We start from the raw sequence: 13,422 nt of genomic DNA on the forward strand, positions 1-13,422 counted from the left end.
GCTGCTAAGAAGTCAACGATTTGACCTTTGAGAACTCTACCAAACTCCTTCGCCAATTTTGGGTATAAACAATTGAAATTTTAGATATAGGTTCCTTGGACATGGATTTAACTTAACTTGATTTGAGCACAAAACAAAAAATTTTAAGGGGGCATAATAGGGGTCAAAGTTAAAAAAAAATTGACCTCTGCGGTCTCTACCAAATTACTGGTGTAAACATTTGAAGTTTTACATTATTTGGGTCGTAAATTTGAGCTACCAATATATAAATGTATGTATGTATATATGTATGTATGTATGTATGTATGTGTATATTTGTGTGTGTGTATATGTGTATTGGAGTGGAGAGGGCTCCCGTAAGCCGTGGTGAAGGCAACCTTTCTAGGAGAAGCAAATCTCTGATTTAAAAAACCATAAAGCGGAAGACCAGTACCCGCATTAAGCTGGTCTGCAGTTTAATTTGTTGCTGGCTATCTTGCTCTTGCTTGTTGCTGGATCTCAATATTTTGAACCGAGAGAGAGACTTAGCTGTCGTACAAAGCTAAGACTCTGTAACATCATCTTTGTATAGATACCCCCTCAGGTATTTGGGCTCATGGATTTTAAATGTCTGAGGGAGTGGCACTCGTCTGACAAGACGTTGCAATCAATATGTATGTATGTGTCAGGTCATGTCATATGCTACTGGTACCATGTAACCCAGTACTACCTGCCTCATGGTCGGGTCACCGGCGACTAAACTGGTTCCCCCACCAGACTTGTTTGGTGAGGAGGGTGGCTAGTCTCCCTGAAGGATTAAAAACAAGACCTTCCAAAGGGCGAATGAACTCTTTTCTGGGTCAATGGCCAACTAGCACCATGTATATTTGTGTGTGTGTATATGTGTATTGGGGTGGAGAGGGCTCCCGTAAGCCGTGGTGAAGGCAACCTTTCTAGGAGAAGCAAATCTCTAATTTAAAAAACCATAAAGCGGAAGACCAGTACCCGCATTAAGCTGGTCTGCAGTTTAATTTGTTGCTGGCTATCTTGCTCTTGCTTGTTGCTGGATCTCAACATTTTGAACTGAGAGAGAGACTTAGCTGTCGTACAAAGCTAAGACTCTGTAAAATCATATTTGTATAGATACTCCCTCGGGCATTTGGGCTCATGGATTTTAAATGTCTGAGGGAGTGGCACTCGTCTGACAAGACGTTGCAATCATCATCATCATTATGTATGTCAGGTCATGTCATATGCTACTGGTACCATGTAACCCAGTACTACCTGCCTTATGATCGGGTCACCGGCGACTAAACTGGTTCCCGCACCAGACTTGTTTGGTGAGGAGGGTGGCTAGTCTCCCTGAAGAATTAAAGACAAGACCTTCCAAAGGGCGAATGAACCCTTTTTTGGGGTCAACAGCCAACTAGCACCGTGTGTGTTTGTGCGTATGTATGTGTGCGCTGGGGTGGAGAGGGCTCCCGTAAGCCGTGGTGAAGGCAACCTTTCTAGGAGAAGCAAATCTCTAATTTAAAAAAAAACCATAAAGCGGGAAACCACATCTGGGCAGGAGCTGCTAAAAACAGCCTATCCTGCCTTGACAGACTACAAAATAGACTTCGTGGCTTAGTGGGGCATGCCCTTTTCTCTACCCTGCAGCCTCTCTCCCACAGAAGAGACGTTGCGAGCCTATCTTTGTTTTATCGTTATTTCCATGGCAGGTGCTCGTCTGAGCTCCAATCTCTGGTCCCCCCTCGCCAATCTTTCACGAAAAACACCCGTCTAGCTGAATCCACTGTGAAAAATTTCCCCCACTCTATATCTGTGCCTAAATCAAAACGTGGATTCCATGAACAAAGCTTCTTTCTTAGAACTGTACCCCTGTGGAACTCTGTTCCGTCTGCCTGCTTCCCACCAGACTACAACTTGGATGTCTTCAAGTCCAACGTTAATAAATTCCTAATGAATCGCCCCTTAAGTAAACACTTCATCAAATCTCCACACTAACGTAATGTACTTGCAATAACCCTTAACCCTGAGTGGCTTCCGGGCCTTGATAAGTGGTGATCACTGTGTAAAAAAAACCAAAAAAAAACAAGTACCCGTATTAAGCTGGTCTGCAGTTTAACTTGTTGCTGGCTATCTTGCTCTTGCTTGTTGCTGGATCTCAACATTTTGAACCGAGAGAGAGAGACTTAGCTGTTGTACAAAGCTAAGACTCTGTAACATCATCCGTGTATAGATACCCTCTCACGCATCTGTCTATTAAAATGGTCCTGTGGCGATGGAGGTCATTTTTGGGCTCGTGTCTGAGGGAGTGGCACTCGTCTGACACTTTGAATTGTTACCCCCTAATGCAACAATTAATGCTCAAATCTACTGTCAGCAATTACAGCGTTTGAACCAAGCTTTGAGGGGGGGAAAAAAGACCTACTCTAGTGGATCGAAAAGGGGTGATGTTTCATCCGGACAATTCATGCCCCCCCTATTCGAAGAAAATTTGAAAAAAAAAAAGATCTGTGGCACTGTATACGTCTTTCATTTTACTTGTTCTTCTGCGGCACTATATCTTAGTGCCCTGGTTGTGGTGGTTGTTAACCCCTCACCCCGCATGACCAAGCGGTGATTTGGCTGTTAGTGGAGGGATACATAAGCAACCAGAATGTTAGTCGGGACAAGATCAAAGTGTAGTATCTGTTCTTCAGATGCTGCACTTCAATTTCTTGTTCTCTATCAGTGGAGGAGAAATCCTTCGCGACTGAGACAATTTTTACTTTTTGTTCCTTTTCTCCACATTAAAAAAACGACGCTGGTGTCTAACTCTGTACCGGGGGGAGGCATTGTAAATATATATATATATATACAATAAAAAATTAACGAAATTATACATTTAAAAATAACACAATTAGTCTTTATTTGCAATTTTTATAAAAAAATTTAAAAAATAATGTTACTTTGGCTGGCATTGCTCCATAAAGACTTTTTACACGCTTTCAATCATTTATTTTTAAAAAAAGCGCAGGAAGTGTTCTCAATCTATATATATATATATAAACGAAAATGTATGTATGTATGTATGTGTGTTCGCTTTTTCTGTATGTCTACAAATGGCTTTTTTCAGAGAAGTGGTCGGTCGGTTCACAACTTTTTAAAAACTTTTTATATCACACATTGCTCGATTTCGGGAAGATAAATATTCAACATTTGTCACTTGCCACATGTGGGTTAGTCTTTTTCCTATAACATCTTGGGGGGAAAAACAAAGCGTTCAGCAGTAAATGAAATCCTGCAGTCAAACTTGACCTCATTAAATCATTAAAACGGGCACCTGCTAAATCCAAGTAATTAAATAAATTCCGTTAGCATCTCGCGGTGGGGCAATGGTTTTTGCCTCAACGGTTCGGGTTCGATCCTCATACTTACTTTTTTTTTTACCCCCCCACTCTACCCCCAGAGTTTCCACACACACCTCCAAACACCCGGGCAACGCCAGGTACCCCTCGCTAGTCTATGCATATATAAAAGCGAAAATGTGTGTATGTATGTATGTTCGCTTTTTGTGTATGTCTGCAAAAGGATTTTTTTTCGGCAGCTTCTCGAGGCCGTCGCTCATTTTTAAAACATTTTATATCACGTCGAAATCATAATATCTACGAGTTACGAACGGGGGCCGCCCATCTATTTAATTTGCCTGACTTTGAAACATTAAATATTCAGCATTTTGGGATCGCTGTATATTGCTTTCGTTTTTCGGTATAAAAAAAGCGAAACTCGATTCGAATCCCTGGCTCAGGGCCAGTGGTCTCTAGAAAGCGATGTAACGTCTGGTCAATGTCGGCTTACCGTCGTCATATCAGACGGTTGCTTTCATTTCAAGACGAGCCGCTCCCCTAATAAACGGGGGAGCTGTTTTATCCCAAAGTCAGGTAAAAACAAACAAACCAGGTTATTGACCTCATTAAAAACTGTCCCGCAGAAAATGTTAACTGCTGAATAGCTATTGCTTACATCGTCGTTGTCCTAACGCTTGCACAAAAAGTTAACTCTAAGACTTCCATGCGGGTACCTGTCAATTCTCTTCTTACTTAAATAAATTCAAACATCTTTCAGTAACTCATTCTGGCTGGCCAAACGGTGAACGTGTCATGTTTTTTTTTTTTATCACATTTTATTTTCCAACTTCGCCTCAGGGCTTCGGGTTCGATCCTACCAACTTACCAAAACTTTTTTTTAACCCCGCCCCCCTCGCCCGGGTTTCTTTTTGATTTAAGAGCACACACACTGGGCAACACCGGGTACCCCTGCTAGTTCTTAATATTTCTCATGTATATTTATCTATAACAGTATATTTCCGTTGTCATTATGCAACATTTTGGTTTCCTATACATTCACAAAACACATGGGGACGGGATCGTCTACTACACAAGCAGCCCATCCTGTCCTCCTCTCTACACATCTAAACATAAAAATGTAAAAAATTATACAATATGCAAAATTTTTTTTTTTTTTTTTTTTTTTTTTTTTTACAAGGTGGTCACCACTTATCAAGGCCCGGAAGACACTCAGGGATAAGGGTTATTGCAAGTACAGTACGTTAGTGTGGAGATTTAATAAAGTGTCTACTTAAGGGGGGGGGACGGTTCATCAGGAATTTGTTTACATTGGACTTGAAGACATCCAGGTTGTAGTCAGGTGGGAAGCAGGCAGACGGAACAGAGTTCTACAGGCGTGCAGTTCTAAGAAAGAAGCTTTGTTCATGGAATCTACGTTTTGATTTAGGCATAGATAAAGAGTGGGGAAAGTTTTTGACAGTGGATTCAGCTAGGCGGGTGTTTTTCGTAAAAGATTGGCGAGGGGGGGGGCGAGAGATTGGAGTTCAGACGAGCACCTGCCATGAAAATAATGATAAAACAAAGATAGGCTTGCAACGTCTCTTCTGTGGGAGAGAGGTTGCAGGGGAGAGAAATGGCCATCCCCCACTAAGCCACAAAGTCTATTTTGTACTCTGTCAAGGCAGGATAGGCTGTTTTTAGCAGCTCCTGCCCAGATATGGCAACAGTATTCCATCCTTGGACGTACTTGGCTTTTATATAGATAGAGAATTACATCAGTAGTGAGATATCTTCTGGGGCGGTAGAAGGATCCCACCATCTTTCCAGCGACCTTGGCAACAAACTTGATGTACGTGTTTCATTTCAGGTCAGGAGTAAAGGTCAAGCCCAGAAGCTTGTCAAAACATGGGCTTCTCCTAGACGAGAGCCATCCATTTCAATTGATGCCAGATGGAGATCAGAGCATTGATGATGTAAAGATAGGAGTTTGGTTTTAGATGCATTAAAAGGTAACCAGCCACGTCTTCCCCCACTGAACCATGCGCTCGAGATCAGAGGAGAGAGAATCAGAGAGAGCTTTGTCATTTACAGCCTTTGATGTGTTGCTGTAGATGGTTGTGTCATCAGCATAGAGGTCAACGAATGATTTAAGTATGTGTTTAGGCAGATCATTTAAAATTTAATTGATCTCTTTTTCATCCGGACAGCATGGGGTAAGACGCATATTTTTGTCTCTTCGTAAACGAGGGGGAGGGGCACCCCCTCCCTCAACACTAGTGAAAGTTAGTTTTAATTGTGAAATTTAATTAACACTTGTTTTTGCAAAAACACGTTAATATTTTCTTGTAAAAAAATAAATAGTTAATTATATATCTCATATACTACGATTGCGTCGTGCGTCGTTTTCGTGTCTGCCTTAAATGTCTACATTAATAAACGAATCGGACCTGGAGCAGAAGATTCCAACCATGTTAAGCCCCCAGAGAACAAGACGTCATGCATTAAAAAAAAACGAAGTGGGCCTGAAGTTGAGAGGGGCAATTATTTAGGACTAGATTTGCAGGAATAATATTTATGGAGTCGGGCAGCAAGATGTCTATTCACAGTACACTTGAACTTCTGCATGTCAGTACAGTCAAGGAAACAGCAGTTCGATTAGAAGGCTTTACAACATCTTTGGATCTCTACAGTATTGGGGTGGGATTTTACAGCTTGTCGGGTTTGTTGAGATATTGTCGTCGAAGAGGTACTAGTGCTCAGAGTTCGTCAGAGCACTTGCCATTGAAATACTTGTAAAACAGGCACAAGGATGCCACGTTTCGGCGATGAGTTGATAGAGTTCAAAATAGACTTCGCAGCCTCGTAGGAGATGTCCTTTTCTCTTCCTTGCAACCTTTATCTCACAGAAGAGATGTTGCGAGTTTTTCTCTGATGTATCGTTATTTTCATGGAAAGTGTTCGAATGAGCTTCAATCTATGATCCTCCCTTGCCAAACTTTCACAAGAAACACTCGTCTAGCTGTAAACACTATCAATAATTCCCCCCACTCTTTATCTGTGCCTAAACCTAAACGTAGATTCCATGAACAAAGCTTCTTTCTTAGAACTGCACGGCTGTGGAATTGTCTTCCGTTTTCCTGCTTTCCGGCTGACTACAATATGGTTGTCTTCAAGTCTAACGTAAATAAGTTCTTGATGAGCCGTTCCATATAAGTTATCAACTTTACCAAATTTTCATTACTAATGATTACTATAATGTCCAATTTCTACTGTACACTCTTTAACCCTTATCCTTGAGTGACCTCTTGGCCTTGATAATGTGGTGTTGCCTATGTAAAAAAAAAAAAAAAAAAAAAAAAAATGAGACAGAGGTTGGAGTTTAGTTGATAGTTCAGGACCTTTTAGGTTGGCGACTCTTTTTTTCAACCCTGTCTAGGAGAGATTAGCGGTAGATGCACCAGCCCAGATGTGGCAATACGAACCATGATGGGGGCAATTTTAGACATTTTTTTTTTCCATTCAATAAGGTACTTATTTTTTAACCAAAAAAAATATCTCTTGGGTAGTCAGACTTTCCTGTGCTCCCCCTCTCTTCTCTTGACCAACTATCGCACGACCCAACACTGCAAGAATCACCTCACAAAAGATGGAAGAACTTGATTGGGAGAAAATTCCTCATCCAGCCTATTCTCTTGACCTTGCTCCTTCAGAATACCATCTATTTCGTATGCTCTTTCTCTTCACCTGACGTTATTATTCAGAAAGCCATTCTTAACATGGGGAGGGGCTTTGTAACTATTCTGTACTTTCGCCTAACGATTTGATAATAATAATAATGATAATGATAATAATAATAATAATGATGATGATGAAAATAATGATATAAATAATAATAATAATAATAATAATGATTATAATGATAATAATAATAATAATAATAATGATAATAATGATAATAATTATGATGATGATGGTAATAATGATGATGATGGTAATGATAATAATGATAATAATGATAATAATAATAATAATAATATTAATAATAAGAAGAATAATAATAATGATAATAATAATGATAATAATAATAATGATATAAATAATGATAATGATAATAATAATAATAATGATAATATAAAATGATAATGATAATGATGATAATGATAATGATAATAATGATATAGATAGTAATAATGATAAGAATGATAATAATAATAATGATAATAACAATAATCATAAATAGTAATAATAATAATGATAATAATAATAATAATAATGGTATAAATAATAATAATAATAATGATATAAATAATAATAATAATGATATAAATAATAATAATAATGATATAAATAATAATAATGATAATAATAATAATGATAAAAATGATAATAATAATGATATAAATAATAATAATAATGATATAAATAGTAATAATAATAATATAAATAGTAATAATAATAATAGTAATAATAATTATGATAATAATAATACATTAATAAAAATAATAATAATAATAAATAATAATAATACTAGTTATAATAATAATATGAATAATAATAATGATATAAATAATAATGATAATAAAAATAATAATAATAATAATGATAATAATAATAAAAAATAATAATAATAATAATAAAAATAATAATAAAAATAATAAAAATATAAATAATAATAGTAATAATAAAAATAATAATAGTAATAATAAAAATAATAAAAATAATAATAATGATAACAATGATAATAAAGATATCGTAAAACTTGAAAATACTATTTTAAAAAATAGCACGACATAAGTGCATAAGCGATCTGATAATAATAATAATAATAATTATAATAATAACAATAATAATAATAATAATGATAATAATAATAATGATGATGATAATTATAATAATAATAATAATATAAATAATGATGATAATGATGATAATAATGATAATGATGATAATAATAATGATATAAATAATAATAATAATGATATAATTAATAATAATAATAATAATAAAGATATCGTAAAACTTAAAAATACTATTTTAAAATATAGCAAGGTGACATAAGTGCATAAGTGAGGAATGTATCTGATAGCCGCTATATTGTTTCAGAATGTGTTAAAAATCAAGGGTGACAACTCTGTTCGATTACTGAGATTACTAGTCATCATCATATCTTATCGCAATAGAAATTAACCCATGGCATGGCGGTGCTGTTTGCCTCCTTAAGGTCTTGGTTTTAGCAATGAGGACCTAATCAGCAGTTTTCTTTAAGGTGGTGCATCGTTTGTATCTCTCCACATGGATATAAAGGTGAAGTGTCTAGGTCCCACTTGTGGAGATTGTCTTTTGTTTTGCCTACTTTGGCTCTGTTTAGAGTCACCCAGTTTTTTCTACCAAGGTTTGAACCCTGGGGAAGTGTTTCTTTTGGGTCTGGTAGGGCTTCATTTTTATTCCTGCTGTTATAGTCTCGCCATCGTTCCATCCTATAGGAGGCAGCTTGCCTGGGATCGATTTCCTCTATATTGATGAAGCTACTGCGAGATTTTAGTCTTTATCTCACTGATTGGTGGCCAAACAGTGAGTGCCTGTGGTCGTTAAGCTGTTTGTACCGTTCTATTCTGGTGATGACTTCTCGTCTGATATGTGGTGGTGGAATACCAGTTAGGCAATATAGAGCTGGCAAGGGAGTTGGTCTTAGGGCACCAGTTATGGTCCGGTATGCCTTGTTCAGCTCTACATCAATTTTATGGGCATGGCATGATCTTGCCCATACTGGGGCACAATACTCCGCTGTGGAATGGCACAGTGCGAGAGCTGTTTGCCTCAGTGTTTTGGGCTCGGCACCCCAATTGCTGGTGGCAAGCTTACTGAGAAAGCTGTTTTGTGATGACAGCTTGCCTTTCAATTTAGAGCTAGTATATATATAAAAGGCAAAATGTGTGTGATCATTTCGTGTATGTCTTCAAAAGGCTTCTTTCGCACGCGCTCCCAGGGTCGTTACTATCGCTTAAAACTGTGTATATAGGTCCTATATAATAATATCTAGGAATTAGGAAAGCGCTTAGCGTATAGATTTATTTACGTCGATTTTTAAAAAATCATTGTTATTTTGGCTTCTCGCGTGTTGATTGGGCTTTTTAGTATAAATAAAATGAAACTAAACTCAAACGGACGTGTCCGCGGCAATGCGCCGGGAACAGACGCTTAAGCTGCGTGACTTCTATTTGACCTTCTTAATTAGGTCAAATGGAAGCAGCAAAGTTAACTTTTATTACGCACGCCTGTTTTTATAGTTATAGTTAGATAAAACACGTCTACGCTGTATGTCGCGGTGGCCCAATGGTAACATCGCACGTTTTTTTTTTTTCACACATTAATTTCAAACTCAAGGGTACGGGTTCGATTCTCATACTCACCTACCAAAACATTTTTTTTATTATTATTTTATTTTATTATTATTTAAATCTTCACCCCCCCGGAGTTTTGATTTACCTCAAGACACCCGGGCATCGCCGGCTACCCCCTCCCCGCTAGTGTGCTTTCTAAAAGAGAGTGTTCCGTCCAGAGTTACCCCCAGGTAGACTAGGAAAGGTTCATGCCTAAGCATATCGTCATTCCACATGACTCTTAGTCTCCGATTTGCTTGTTTGGGTTTGCATTAAAGTACCACTTTTTGTAGGACCTAGAAGGAGTGGCTAGGAGACCGATTGCTACACCACGCAATGAAATATACCCATTACAAGAGGTGGTAAAGGGATTAACCCTCGGCCACTGGCAGTAACCATTAAGAAATTCAGAACTCTCAGCTTGAACGCTGAAGGAATATCTGCATCTAAATCAGTTTAAGTGAAATTAAATCTCTCTACCCTTTAGTTGTGTTCCGTGGCATTTCCGAGGTTCGATTTTTATTCTTGCAGAATAAAAAGGTCACGGCACTCGAACCGCAACATGTTGTGTAGGAGTATATATATATATATATATATATATTGCGGACACATTAACGGGAATTCATATTACACATACTGATGCTGATAATAATGAGACATTTATATCTGACCGTCGGAGGAAAGACGAAGAATTTTATCCTAGGTGCTTAGTTTCAACGCTGCAAGGTCGTGGAGGTTGCGTTTTGGTGTGGGGCATTATTAGTATCAGTCTTTTTGCCGCCTGTGTATAATATATAGCTTTTATGCTCGTAATAATATTTTTTACAGAGGCATCACCACTTATCAAGGCCAAGAGGCCACTCGAGGATAAGGGTCAAAGAGTGTACAGTACAAAATTGGACTATATAGTAACCGTTAGTAATGGAGATTCGGTAAATTTGTTAACTTACATGGAACGCCTCATCAAAAACTTGTTTACGTTAGACTTGAAGACAACCATAGGTTAAATTTGCAGTTTTTATAATTATTAATTTACAAATATATATAAATACGTCGCATGAAAAAATAAGGGGCGACTCATTCACACACACACACACACATATATATGACTTTTAGCTCTTTAAAAAAACGCTAAGGTAGAAGAAAAAATGAAAGTAAATGCGTTTCGAAATTGTTTATATCGCTAAAAAACGCCAACCACAAATCATATATATATATATATATATATATATATATACGTCACCACCACTTCTACCAGTAATAATAATGAAAATACTGTTAATACTAATTATTAGGGGTGCGTAAAAGAAAGGGATAAAGACAAGTGGGGGGGGTCAGTTTTGTATCTCTTGAAGATTAGAACTACTACATTGAGTAGTTACGCCGATTCGATGGACCTATCCCTCATGTTCATAAACGAGAAAGTATGTATTCAATTTTCTAGGCCTGGCCTGTTCATATAAACTTAAATTTGATGGCCTATATAATCGAACCTCAAGAAATTTAAGTTATCAAGTTTTAAGGTGGACTCTTGAAACTACCGCTCCCAGTGAAGAAATCCTTTAATTTAAACCAAAGGTTCACCGAACTCTTACGCTTTCCCGGCTTATTCAATATATATATAACACATATAGATACAGACTGAGTTGGTTGGTTGGTTGGCTGTTTTTGTTTTATGGCATATCAACCCCTTTTCAGGTTATTTAATGCAGACTCCAGTGATTCGGAAGAAAATTTTTTTAATAGAATATATATATATTTTTTTTTTTTTCAAGTCGGTTTCTATTTAACCCATAGTTGGGACCCTAACAGGTACTACCACTCTGGATCAGAGTGGACCTGGGAGCAATGACAATTAAGGAGTGGCTCCACACTCCCCAAAAGCCCGCAAACTCACCTGTCTGTTTTAATGTTTTGGGGGCAAGTAGCAATCTTGCCCATACTGGGGCACAATACTTCGCTGTGGAATGGCACAGTGCGAGAGCTGTTTGCCTCAGTGTTTTGGGGGCTAATTGCCCCCAAAACCTTCACGTGGTGCCCCTGTTAATCTTCGGAGACCGATTGCTACACCACGCATAGAAATATATTGAGATTGCAAGCAATTACAACTCTTCACAAAGACGTAAATTCTTTTTTAAAAATATTTTCTTGTAATAAACATAAATAGGAGATTATATTTCTCAAATACATTGCAACCTGTGTTGTGTGTTTTTGTGTCTGTCTGCATTAAAGTGATGCCTTCTCGCCTGATATGTGGTGGTGGAATACCAGTTAGGCACTCACTGATTGGTGGCCAAACAGTGAGTGCCTGTGGTTGTTAAGCTGTTTGTACCATTCCATTCTGGCGATGACTTCTCGCCTGATATGTGGTGGTGGTGGTGGAATACCAGTTAGGCAGTATGGAGCTTAAAGAGGTAAACATCACCGCCATGCGATGGGTTAATTTCTATTGCGATAAGATGATGATGATGACTATAATACTAATGCTAATTCACTATAATACAAATGCTAATTTAAGGGATTATCAGTTGTTTACCATGAAAGACTGTTTCGGGGATTCAAAAACAAAACAGTATATTAAATCATAGCTCCTCAGCAGTGTCCAAACACAACCTCCCTTAATCTTAAGAAAACATGCTTCATCTATATAGTCACAAATCGACATTCCTGGAATTATAAACATCAAGATATTACATTCTTCTTTTCTATTTTGCATTGCGTAATCCATAACATCTTACCTTGGAATGATAAACAGTTCTTTGTTTGTCTTTCGTTGCAATTGTAGTTATTAGTCGCATGCAAGCGACTCTATAAGTCACTCCGTCGGTCGGTCTGTCCATAACACTTTTGTGTTTGGCTTTTTAGTTAAGATCAAAGGTCTGTTGCTAATACATGATGTTCTTAGCTTTTTAAGCTTTTCTTGGCCTTTTGGCCAAGATCAAAGTGTAGTATCTGATCCGGCAGATACTGCACTTAAGATAATTTGTACCAGTCAATGGAGGGGAAACCCTCTATACTGGGACAATTATTATTTTTGGTAACCAGAGTGCCCCCTTTTTGCCTACTTTTAGGGGAGCTGGTTTTTACCTCACATTAAAAACGGCCTTGTGCCTAATTTGCTCAGTGGGGGAGCAAATAAATACCATCTGTTCCGGCAGATACTGCAAGCTATGACTAGCTATGACTAGCAAAGACCAGATGTGGGGGCAACCCCACATGCCTGACCTTTAACCAGCTCCCATTTCCCACCTCTCGGGAGCTGGTCCCCTTTTCCCCTTCCCTTCACTCCTCACATTAAAAATTGGCCTTGTGCCTAATTTGCTCGGTGGGGGAGCAAATAAACACCATCTGTTCCGGCAGATACTGCAAGCAAAGACCATCTGTGGGGGCAGCCTCACATATAAGACTTTGGTCAATGTAGGGGCAACCCTTCATACCAATTGTCACTATCCAGCTTCCCTACTCCCCGGGGAGTTGGTTCCTATTTCCCCTTCACTCCTCACATTAAAAAATCGGCCTTGTGCCTAATTTGCTCGGTGGGGAAGCAAATAAATACCCTTTTCTTGGCCTTTTGGTCAAGATTAAAGTATAGTATCTGTTCTTACTACATACTATACTTAAGATCAAAGTGAACGTTTTTCACACACACACGCACACACACATTTTAATATATAATTAAAAAATAAAAATGCGCACACACACACACACACACATACAGAAATTGTATATAT

General features: G+C 37.9%; 1 pseudogene; it reads left to right on the forward strand.

Annotated features, from left to right (window-relative positions):
- The first annotated feature begins 12,603 nt into the window (after nt 1–12,603).
- LOC145271914 (U2 spliceosomal RNA) lies at nt 12,604–12,750 on the forward strand (annotated as a pseudogene).
- Nucleotides 12,751–13,422: the final 672 nt, after the last annotated feature.

This window comes from Euprymna scolopes, chromosome 46, assembly GCF_053919585.1.
Source record: "Euprymna scolopes isolate OS-2025 chromosome 46, ASM5391958v1, whole genome shotgun sequence".
NCBI classification, from domain to species: Eukaryota; Metazoa; Mollusca; class Cephalopoda; order Sepiida; family Sepiolidae; genus Euprymna; species Euprymna scolopes.